This window comes from Ranitomeya imitator, chromosome 1 (assembly GCF_032444005.1).
Source record: "Ranitomeya imitator isolate aRanImi1 chromosome 1, aRanImi1.pri, whole genome shotgun sequence".
Lineage (NCBI taxonomy): Eukaryota > Metazoa > Chordata > Amphibia > Anura > Dendrobatidae > Ranitomeya > Ranitomeya imitator.
Window position 1 is genome coordinate 176534947 of NC_091282.1, and position 12692 is coordinate 176547638.

Sequence of the window (12692 nt, forward strand, 5' to 3'; positions counted from 1 at the left end):
CTGCACTCTCACACACCTATAAAGGGAGATTTAAATTCACAACAATTTTGCGTCCACCTTATAACTGGTTTTACAATACCAAATAACGTTTGTTAGTTTGGTTACATATTTCCAAGAATGAGGAAGTCTGGTGGAAGAGGTCGTGGCCGTGGGCGGTCATTGCCAGCTGGTAATGATGGTAGTGGTGGAGGAGCATCAGGTGGTCATGGGAAAAGCAATATAGCACCTGAGTCTCTAGTTGTTCAGCCACCATCATCGTCTGGCTACACAAGGCCTCGAACGCTCCCTTTTCTGGGAGTAGGAAAACCGCTTTTAAAGCCGGAGCAGCAGGAACAAGTTTTGGCTTTCCTTGCTGACTCTGCCTCTAGCTCTTTTGCCTCCTCTTCGGAAAGTGCAAAATGTAAAAGCAGCATGTCGTCAGTGGATGTTCCCGGTCAGGGACAAGTCGCTTTTTTGCATTCTTCACCCAGAACAACAGAGAAGGATGCATCAGGCGACACAACGGGTTACTTCATGGAGCTCTTTACACATACCATTCCTGGATTAGAAAGGAAAATTGTTAACAAGTCATGCCCAGTACAAGATGAATCGGACATGGAGTGCACAGATGCACAGCCACAGCCAGATTCTTATGCTGTTCCTTTGACTCAGATCACAACATTGCCCTCGCAGTGTACTGATCCAGAATCTGACCCAGATGAGACTATGGAGCCCCGTCCTGAACGCTATAGCACCGGCTACACGGTGACACAGAGGAAGGTGCACAGGACATAGAAGAGGAGGTCATAGATGACCCAGTTGTTGACCCCGATTGGCAGCCATTGGGGGAAGAGGGTGCAGCCGGCAGTAGCTCTGAAGCGGAGGAGGAGGAGCCGCAGCAGGCATCAACATCGCAACAGGTTCCATCTGGCAGGCCCGTATCTGGCCAAAAACGTGTGACAAAAAACAAAACCAGTTGTAGGACAGCGTGGCCATCTGGTTAAAGTAGCTCAGTGTGCAATGTCTGAAAAGGTATCCAATAGTAGCAAGAGTACAGTCTGGCATTTTTTTAACCAACATCCAAATGATCAGTGCAAAGTCATCTGTAAGAAATGCTCAAGGACCTTCAGCAGAGGTCAGAATGTTAAAAGTCTAAACACAAGTTGCATGCGTAGACATTTAAACAACATGCACTTGCAAGCCTGGACTAACTACCAAACGTCCCTTAACGTTGTTGCACCCTCTGACAATGAAGCTAGTCAGCTACATCACTTCCCTCACTGTAAGCCCAACGTTTACCACACCACCAGCAGCAAATGTGGAGGTTTCGTTGCAAGGCCAAAGCAGTCAGGGAATCACCAGGTTCTTGGTAGAAAACACTGTATGTAGGCCAACAGCAAGAATACCATCACCAATCCTCTCTCAGTCTGCCATGTCCACCGGCACCCCCGCTTGTACCACCATATGCAGCTCTCCAGTTGAGCTCACCCTACAAGAGACTCTCGTTAGGAAAAGTAAGTACTCATCCTCTCATCCGTGTACACAGGGTTTGAATGCCCACATTGCTAGACTAATCTCGTTCGAGATGATGCCCTACCGGTTAGTTGAAAGCGAAGCTTTCAAAACCCTGATGGACTACGCTGTACCACGCTACGAGCTACCCAGTCGACACTTCTTTTCAAGAAAAGCCATCCCAGCCCTCCACCAGCATGTAAAAGACTGCATTGTCCATGCACTCAGGCAATCTGTGAGTAGAAAGGTGCACCTGACAACAGATGCATGGACCAGTAGGCATGGCCAGGGGAATTATGTGTCCATCACGGCACACTGGGTTAATGTGGTGGATGCCGGGTCCACAGGGGACAGCAATATTGGGACAGCTCTGCCTAGCCCACGGTCTAGGAAACAGTTGGCTGTAGGCGTTCGCCCCCCCTCCTCCTTGTCCTCCAGCAGAAGCGACAGCTCGTCCACAGACAGCAGTCGCATGACAACTCCATCCGCAGCTGCCACTGTTGCACACGAGGTGTCCCATTATGGAACAGCTAGTGGCAAGCGTCAGCAGGCTGTATTGGCAATGAAGTGTTTGGGCGACAACAGACACACCGCGGAAGTTCTGTCCGAGTTCTTGCAGCAAGAAACTCAGTCATGGCTGGGCAGTGTACATCTTGAGGCAGGCAAAGTAGTGAGTGAAAACGGAAGGAATTTTATGGCTGCCATAGCCCTTTCCCAACTGAAACACATTCCTTGCCTGGCCCACACCTTAAACCTGGTGGTGCAGTGCTTCCTGAAAAGTTATCCGGGGTTACCTGACCTGCTCCTGAAGGTGCGCAGACTTTGCTCACACACTCCAGCCGTATGCAGAACCATCAGCGATCTTTGAACCTTCCCCAGCAACGCCTAATCATTGACGTTGCAACAAGGTGGAACTCCACACTGCACATGATTCAGAGACTGTGCGAACAGAGGCATGCTGTTATGTATTTGTGGGAGGATAGACATACACGGGCAGACAGTTGGATGGCAGATATGGAGTTGTCAGGTGTGCAGTGTTCGAAGCTACAAGACCTTCAGTGTTTTGAGGAATGCACACGGCTGGTTAGTGCAGACAACGCCATAATAAGCATGAGCATCCCCCTAATGCGTCTGCTGATGCAAAGTTTGACACACATAAAGGAGCAGGCGTCTGCAGCTGAGGACGAGGGAAGCCATGATGACAGTCAGCCATTGTCTGGTCAGGGAAGTCTACTGGACGAGGTGGCGGTCGAAGAGGAGGAGGACGAGGAGGATGATGGGGATAAGTGTTGTGAGTTCTGTTTTTGGGCTCCCTCTGGTGGTTACTGATGGTACTGGGTGATTTGTGTTCTGCTGTCTCTGGTGTCCACCTGTTCTATTAGGATTTGGGAGTTTCCTATTTAACCGGGCTTTCTTGTCATTTCCCCGCCGGCTATCAAGGTTATCAGAGTGTTTTGTTACCTCAGCTTCTGGCTTCAGTAATCTTCAGGACAAGCTAAGTTTTTGATTTTCTTGTTCCACGTTTTGATTTATTTTTGTCTTGTCCAGCTTGCATTTAATTGTTTCTTTGCTGCTGGTTGCTCTTGCGGGCTGTAATTGCTCCTCATGTTCCATGAGTTGGAACATGAGTTCAAGTAATTACAGGATGGTTTTTTGAAGGGTTTTTTGCTGACCGCGCAGTTTACTTTTGTATCCTCTGCTATCTAGTTTTAGCGGGCCTCATTTTGCTGAATCTGATTTCATACTGTGTATGTGCCTTCCTCTCATTTCACCGTCATTATATGTGGGGGGCTGCTATTTCTGTGGGGTATTTCTCTGGAGGCAAGAGAGGTCTGTGTTTCTTCTAATAGGGGAAGTTAGATCTTCGGCTGGTGCGAGACGTCTAGGATCAACGTAGGCACGTTCCCCGGCTATTGTTATTTGTGTGTTCAGGTTTAGGGTCGCGGTCAGCTCAGGTTCCATCACCCTAGAGCTCGTTGGTGCTTGTCCTTTTGTGATTCCCTGCCATTGGAATCATGACAGTATAGCCGGCCACAAAATGTTTGGGCTGAAGTAGGAGGAAAAGTAGTCTGAGGAAGTTTTTTTTTTTTTTTTCTCTTCTCTGAGGTTGCTGCCTAGCCCTAATTGCAGCCTGGCTGATTTTTTTTTTTTTTTTTCCTCCTCTTAATCCTTGAATGGCTCTGACCTTAGCTGTTTATCATGGACGTCCAGAGTTTAGCTTCCAGCTTGAATAATCTTGCTGCTAAGGTTCAAAATATACAAGATTTTGTTGTACATGCTCCTATGTCTGAACCTAGAATTCCTATTCCAGAGTTCTTTGCTGGAGAAAGATCTAGTTTTCTGAATTTTAGGAACAATTGCAAGCTGTTCCTTTCTTTGAAATCTCGCTCTTCTGGAGACCCTGCTCAGCAGGTTAAGATTATTATATCTTTCCTGCGGGGTGACCCTCAAAATTGGGCATTTGCATTGGCACCAGGGGATCCTGCGTTGCTTAATGTGGATGCGTTTTTTCTGGCATTGGGTTTGCTCTATGAGGAACCTAACCAAGAGATTCAGGCTGAAAAAGCTTTATTAGCTCTCTCTCAGTGGCAAGATGAAGCAGAAATATATTGTCAAAAATTTCGGAAATGGTCAGTGCTTACTCAGTGGAATGAGTGCGCCCTGGCTGCAAAGTTCAGAGATGGCCTTTCTGAGGCCATTAAAGATGTTATGGTGGGGTTCCCTGCGCCTACGGGTCTGAATGAGTCTATGACTATGGCTATTCAGATTGATCGGCGTTTACGGGAGCGCAAACCTGTGCACCATTTGGCGGTGTCTTCTGAACAGGCACTTGAGACAATGCAATGTGATAGAGTTCAGTCTAGAAGTGAACGGCAAAACTATAGGCGGAAAAATGGGTTGTGCTTTTATTGTGGTGATTCAGCTCATGTTATATCAGCATGCTCTAAACACACAAAAAAGGTTGATAAGTCTGTTGCCATTAGTACGTTATAGTCTAAGTTCATTCTGTCTGTGACTCTGATTTGCTCATTATCATCCATTTCCGTCGATGCCTATGTAGATTCAGGCGCTGCCCTGAGTCTTATGGATTGGTCATTTGCCAAGCGATGTGGGTTTAGTCTTGAGCCTCTGGAAGTCCCTATTCCTTTGAAGGGAATTGACTCTACACCTTTAGCTATGAATAAACCTCAGTACTGGACACAAGTGACCATGCGTATGACTCCCGTTCATCAGGAGGTGATTCGCTTCCTGGTGTTGTATAATTTACATGATGTTCTAGTACTTGGTCTGCCATGGTTACAAACTCATAATCCAGTCCTTGACTGGAAAACAATGTCTGTGTTAAGCTGGGGATGTCAGGGGGTTCATGATGATGCACCTCCGATTTCTATCGCTTCATCTACTCCTTCTGAGGTTCCTGTATTTTTGTCGGATTATCGGGATGTTTTTGAGGAGCCTAAGCTCAGTTCGCTTCCTCCTCACAGGGATTGCGATTGTGCTATAGATTTAATTCCTGGTAGTAAATTTCCTAAAGGTCGTTTGTTCAATCTGTCAGTGCCAGAGCATACTGCTATGCGGGATTATGTTAAGGAGTCCTTGGAAAAGGGACATATCCGTCCATCTTCGTCCCCTTTGGGAGCAGGTTTTTTTTTCGTGGCCAAGAAAGATGGGTCCTTGAGACCTTGTATAGATTATCGTCTTTTGAATAAGATTACCGTAAAATATCAGTATCCTTTGCCTTTGTTGACTGATTTGTTTGCTCGCATTAAGGGGGCTAAATGGTTCACTAAGATTGATCTCCGGGGTGCGTATAACCTTATACGAATAAAGCAAGGTGATGAGTGGAAAACCGCATTTAATACGCCTGAGGGCCATTTTGAGTATTTGGTAATGCCTTTCGGACTTTCTAATGCTCCTTCAGTCTTCCAGTCCTTTATGCACGATATTTTCCGTGAATATCTGGATAAATTTATGATTGTGTATTTGGATGATATTTTGGTTTTTTCTGATGACTGGGAGTCTCATGTTCAGCAGGTCAGGAAGGTGTTTCAGGTCCTGCGGGCTAATTCCTTGTTTGTAAAGGGCTCAAAGTGTCTCTTTGGAGTCCAGAAGATTTCTTTCTTGGGGTATATTTTTTCCCCTTCTACTATTGAGATGGATCCCGTCAAGGTTCGGGCTATTTGTGACTGGACGCAGCCTGCATCTCTTAAGAGTTTGCAGAAGTTCTTGGGCTTTGCTAATTTCTATCGTCGTTTTATAACTAATTTTTCTAGTGTTGTTAAGCCTTTGACGGATTTGACTAAGAAGGGTGCTGATGTTGCTGATTGGTCTCCTGCGGCTGTGGAGGCCTTTCAGGAACTTAAGCGCCGGTTTTCTTCTGCTCCTGTGTTGCGTCAGCCTGATGTTTCACTTCCTTTCCAAGTTGAGGTTGATGCTTCCGAGATTGGAGCGGGGGCGGTTTTGTCACAGAGAAGCTCCGATTGCTCGGTGATAAAGCCATGTGCGTTCTTTTCTAGAAAATTTTCGCCCGCTGAGCGGAATTATGATGTGGGTAATCGGGAACTTTTGGCCATGAAGTGGGCATTTGAGGAGTGGCGTCATTGGCTGGAGGGTGCTAGACATCGTGTGGTGGTCTTGACTGATCACAAAAATCTGATTTACCTTGAGTCTGCCAGGCGTCTGAATCCTAGACAGGCTCGTTGGTCACTGTTTTTCTCTCGTTTCAATTTTGTGGTTTCATACCTGCCAGGTTCAAAGAATGTGAAGGCGGATGCTCTTTCTAGGAGTTTTGTGCCTGACTCCCCTGGAAATTCTGAGCCCACTGGTATCCTTAGGGATGGGGTGATTTTGTCGGCCGTATTCCCAGACTTGCGACGTGCTTTGCAGGAGTTTCAGGCGGGTAAACCTGATCGTTGTCCGCCTGAGAGACTGTTTGTTCCGGATAGCTGGACCAGTAGAGTCATCTCTGAGGTCCATTCTTCTGCGTTGGCAGGTCATCCTGGAATATTTGGTACTAGAGACTTGGTGGCCAGGTCTTTTTGGTGGCCTTCCTTGTCTAGGGATGTGCGTTCTTTTGTGCAGTCTTGTGAGGTTTGTGCTCGGGCTAAGCCTTGCTGTTCTCGAGCCAGTGGATTGTTGTCACCTTTGCCTATCCCGAAGAGGCCTTGGACGCACATTTCCATGGACTTTATTTCGGATTTCCCTGTCTCTCAAAAAATGTCCATCATCTGGGTTGTGTGTGACCGCTTTTCTAAAATGGTTCATCTTGTACCCTTGCCTAAGTTGCCTTCCTCCTCTGAGTTGGTCCCTCTGTTTTTCCAGAACGTGGTTCGTTTGCATGGGATTCCGGAGAACATCGTTTCTGACAGGGGATCCCAGTTTGTGTCTAGATTTTGGCGGACGTTCTGTGCTAAGATGGGCATTGATTTGTCCTTTTCGTCTGCATTCCACCCTCAGACGAATGGCCAGACGGAGCGAACTAATCAGACCTTGGAAACTTATTTGAGGTGTTTTGTTTCTGCTGATCAGGATGACTGGGTTACCTTTTTGCCGCTGGCCGAGTTTGCCCTTAATAATCGGGCTAGTTCTGCTACCTTGGTTTCTCCTTTCTTTTGTAATTCGGGGGTTTCATCCTCGTTTTTCCTCTGGTCAGGTGGAGCCTTCTGATTGTCCTGGAGTGGACATGGTGGTGGATAGGTTGCATCAGATTTGGAGTCATGTGGTGGACAATTTGAAGTTGTCCCAGGAGAAGGCTCAGCAGTTTGCTAATCGCCGTCGCCGCGTGGGTCCTCGACTTCGTGTTGGGGACTTGGTGTGGTTGTGTTCTCGTTTTGTTCCTATGATGGTCTCTTCTCCTAAGTTCAAGCCTCGGTTCATCGGTCCTTATAGGATCTTGGAAATTCTTAACCCTGTGTCGTTTCGTTTGGATCTCCCGGCATCGTTTGCTATTCATAATGTGTTCCATCGGTCGTTGTTGCGGAGGTATGAGGTACCTGTTGTTCCTTCGCCTGAGCCTCCTGCTCCGGTGCTGGTGGAGGGAGAATTGGAGTATGTTGTGGAGAAGATCTTGGATTCTCGTGTTTCCAGACGGAAACTCCAATATTTGGTCAAGTGGAAGGGTTATGGTCAGGAGGATAATTCTTGGGTGGTTGCCTCTGATGTTCATGCTGATGATTTGGTCCGCGCTTTTCATAGGGCTCATCCTGGTCGCCCTGGTGGTTCTCGTGAGGGTTCGGTGACCCCTCCTCAAGGGGGGGTACTGTTGTGAGTTCTGTTTTTGGGCTCCCTCTGGTGGTTACTGATGGTACTGGGTGATTTGTGTTCTGCTGTCTCTGGTGTCCACCTGTTCTATTAGGATTTGGGAGTTTCCTATTTAACCGGGCTTTCTTGTCATTTCCCCGCCGGCTATCAAGGTTATCAGAGTGTTTTGTTACCTCAGCTTCTGGCTTCAGTAATCTTCAGGACAAGCTAAGTTTTTGATTTTCTTGTTCCACGTTTTGATTTATTTTTGTCTTGTCCAGCTTGCATTTAATTGTTTCTTTGCTGCTGGTTGCTCTTGCGGGCTGTAATTGCTCCTCATGTTCCATGAGTTGGAACATGAGTTCAAGTAATTACAGGATGGTTTTTTGAAGGGTTTTTTGCTGACCGCGCAGTTTACTTTTGTATCCTCTGCTATCTAGTTTTAGCGGGCCTCATTTTGCTGAATCTGATTTCATACTGTGTATGTGCCTTCCTCTCATTTCACCGTCATTATATGTGGGGGGCTGCTATTTCTGTGGGGTATTTCTCTGGAGGCAAGAGAGGTCTGTGTTTCTTCTAATAGGGGAAGTTAGATCTTCGGCTGGTGCGAGACGTCTAGGATCAACGTAGGCACGTTCCCCGGCTATTGTTATTTGTGTGTTCAGGTTTAGGGTCGCGGTCAGCTCAGGTTCCATCACCCTAGAGCTCGTTGGTGCTTGTCCTTTTGTGATTCCCTGCCATTGGAATCATGACAGATAAGTATTTTTTGGATGAGGAAGCTTCTCAGAGGGCAATAGAAACTGGTGGCGTTGCAAGGCCAGGTTCAGGGTTTTTGAGAGAGGCAAGTGACGTTGATTTGCCCGAAAGTGCTCCTCAATCCAGCACAAGCAGTGAATTGACAACTGGAACATTGGCCCACATGGCGGATTATGCCTTGCGTATCCTAAATAGGGACCCCGGCATTATAAAAATGATGACCGATGACGATTACTGGTTGGCCTGCCTCCTGGATCCATGCTATAAGGGGAAACTGCAAAACATCATGCCACATGAGAACCTTGAACAAATATTGGCAACCAAACAAGCAACTCTTTTTGACCGTTTGATTCAGGCATTCCCAGCACACAGCGCCGGTGATGGTTCTCACACGAGCTGCAGGGGGCAACAGGGCAGAGGTGCACAAATCAGAAGTGGCATTGGACAGAGGGGTTTTCTGACCAGGTTGTGGAGTGATTTCGCAATGACCGCAGACAGGACAGGTACTGCAGCATCAATTCAAAGTGACAGGAGACAACATTTGTCCAGTATGGTTACTAACTATTTTTCCTCCCCTATCGATGTTCTCCCTCACCCGTCATTCCCATTTGATTACTGGGCATCCAAAATAGACACCTGGCCTGAATTGTCCGAATATGCATTGCAGGAGCTCGCTTGCCCAGCAGCTAGTGTGCTATCAGAAAGAGTATTCAGTGCTGCTGGTTCAATACTGACCGAAAAAAGGACTCGTCTGGCTACCCAAAATGTTGATGATCTAACCTTCATTAAAATGAACCACTCATGGATTTCTAATTATTTTGCCCCACCTTTCCCGGCTGACACCTAGCTTTCCTTTAAAAAGGTCTTGCTTTTGGACTGGTCTTACTGAGTGTTCCAATTTCTCCATTTGAAGCTGCTGTATGTCCAGCATATGACATGTTTACACCTCCCTAAATGGGCTGACTCCCCCCACGTGGCCGTGGTCTCGCCACTTGGCGAAAGCACCCGTGAGAGTGCCGTTTGTCTGAAGAGGTGGGTGTGCCCACTTTTGGTCGACGGCACTGGCACCGGGTCCCTCATAGTACAATGAAGTGTCTCTGGCGGTGATGGCGCGCATCCAATGTCAGACACACCATTGTAACATGAGGGGCCTTGGGCCAGTACCGCCGGGCACGAGAGAGTGCCCCCCACCCCCAGCTCAAATTATGCTCTACCACTTGCAAAATTATCTATCACTGCTCCACCGCTGTTTAGTCTATGCGGTGAAATCCTTCAATGCCTGGCACTGACAATACCAATTTGTTGACATGTATGATGCTACTTAAAATATTCAGTGGCCCTGTCCTACATTTACACCAGTAAATACTTTGCACCAAATTACTATGTCTGAAAGTCAGCAGAGGAGCCCACCCCTGTACCTAATTATGCCACCCTTTTTTTTGTTTTGTTTTTTTGCGAGACATTAGCATCTATGTATTATTTTGGAGTACTAACTGTGTCAGACACTCCTTCCAATTGTCCTCCGCTGACCACACCAATGCTGCCTGTGTACCCCTGGAACCTATTTAAAAGTGCATAGAGCCTACTTTTTTATTTTAGGCCTACTAAGTCTGTCTGCGGTCCCTCCTTCCAATAGTCCTCCACTGACCACACCAATGCGGCGTGTGTACCCCTGGAACCTATTTAAAAGTGCATAGAGCCTACTTTTTTATGTTAGGCCTACTAAGTCTGTCTGCGGTCCCTCCTTCCAATAGTCCTCCACTGACCACACCAATGCTGCCTGTGTACCCTGGGAACCTATTTAAAAGTGCATAGAGCCACTTTTTTTATGTTAGGCCTACTAAGTCTGTCTGCGGTCCCTCCTTCCAATAGTCCTCCACTGACCACACCAATGCTGCCTGAACTGCTTTTAGCCCACTTTATTATTTGGGCCTATATCTGTGTTTCCTCCTCATCCTGCCCATTGCCCAGCCACTGCTAGATGAGTCTGCTGGTACATTCCCCTTGCACGCTACACAGCCAGATTCTGACCCTGCGGAAAGTGAGGTTCCCCTTCCCGCATACTATACCACCTTACACAGGGACAAAGAGGAAGGTGCAGATGAAAGTGCAGGTTCCATCATCAGGTGGGTGGATACTCGTTGTCGACGTCACTGGCACAGGGCCCCTCATAGTACGCAAAAGTGTCGCTGTCGGTGGGAGGCGCCCCCGCTGTGGAAACACACTGTGCCAGTGCCAATGCGGACGAGTGGGCCCCCCCTGCTTGCTCAGGATCACAGCACTTGCAAAGTTGAAATACTTACCTCTCCCTGCTCCACTGCCGTGACGTGGTCCATGTTTCCTGGGCCCACTAAATACTTAAACCAACCATATTCCCCCACAACTTTAGCCAAATGACCCCCAATTTCCAATGCCTAACTATTATTATAAGGTAAATTAAGATTGACAAGCTTCAGTACCAAGAATGGATGTTTTTGCCATTAAAATGGGCACTGTAGGTGTTTTCCTGGCCTCCACTCACTGCCGACTATGCTTCCCCATTGACTTGCATTGGGTTTCGTGTTTCGGTCGATCCCCGACCCCGACTTTTCGCGATAATCGGCCGATTTCACTCGACTCGACTTTTGAGATAATCGGGTTTCGCAAAACCCGACTCGACCCTAAAAAAGTAAAAGTCGCTCAACCCTAGTCATTATAATTGAAGATTAGTACATGCAGAACAAAAAAATAAACCCAGACAAATCCCATAATAATGGGATTAATGGGGCTCTTCTGTTTTAATTTGCATAAATGATGCAATGGATCACTTATTCCTAGCAGACATGTGAACAGAACCTGGCAGAATTTATAAAGATGTAATATTTTTAAACTTAGCATATAAGTCCACCAAGTAGTTACAGTATGTGAATGGAGCTTTACTGAGGCACATTTGCCTCAGTGTTTGTGCTACAATTACCTAATTTTCTTCTTTGGTGGTTTAGTTATGGTTTTGTAACTTGTATTTTACAATCATTTTTTGTGTAATAAAATAGAACTCTCTATAGCGCTTTCTTCATAGGAAGCACATAATAAACTTCTGCTTCTACACAGGATCCAATCTGAGAAGACAGAGGTGCACAGGGAGTGAAAGAGCATGATCCACATGATCCAATGATGAGACGAGAGGCTTGCTTCAGACTACCGCTGCCTCCCTATAGGAGTTGCAGCTAAACTACAGTCACGGTTCACAACTTTGCCTAATGCAGCAAAGAGAAAAATTTCAGTTACAGTTAAAAAAAATCATCCAAGGAGAAGGAATTGAGAAAAACAATTATCATGTAACCATTTTGATCTTACAACTGCATCTGTTTTGATATTCACTTTTGTTCCGTAATCAAAAAATTAAGGAAAACAAATCACCAGAGACCATAGTGTTCGCACTAACATACACAACACATATGTATGTGTAACAATTTTAGTGTGGTGCTATTCTCCTATATTTTTTTATGTGCCTTGAAAGTATCCGGTGCCCCTCAATTATCAAGTTGCACTTCAAATAAAGTAATGGTGCGACTAAAGACAAAGACATGTGCTGTCTGCCCAGTAAAAATTAATGACAAGATTTAATTTTTGGTGACATTGATATTTAATATGAAATGGTACTTAAACGGGTGGGCCAAAACTAAAGTTTATTTTAATCCTAAATGTCTATTTAATATACTAATCTAATCTTTTTTCTAATACACTTTAATCAAAAAGTCTCTCACTAAGTTATCTAACTTCTTTTATTTTTTTAATACGTCCTCTTTGATAACTCTTAATTTGAAAATACCCAGTGCATGCTGGGATATGCAAATAAGTCATCGTCAAGGGGCAGAGGCTGCGACCACTGCCACAGCCTCTGCCCCAACCCTGAAATGTAGTATCGTCAGTGACATCTGTTTCAGAGGCTGCGCCAATCCCTGCACTTCTAAGCACTTGTCAGCTGTCAATTCCAAAGGATGTTCAGTAGAATCTTATTGTGAAAAACACCAAAAAAGGACACATTCAAGAAAAAACACCAAAAAACAGGCAAAGATGCTTACCTGTCTAAATAGGCCTCAATACAAATGCACAAGCAGGGTGCAGCGGACCCAAACAAAATAGCAAGTGCACAGGTGCAATACCTAATGAAACAGCCAGCCTTCAATAAGGGTTTGGCCGTGTGGTACACCAATGCACTAAGA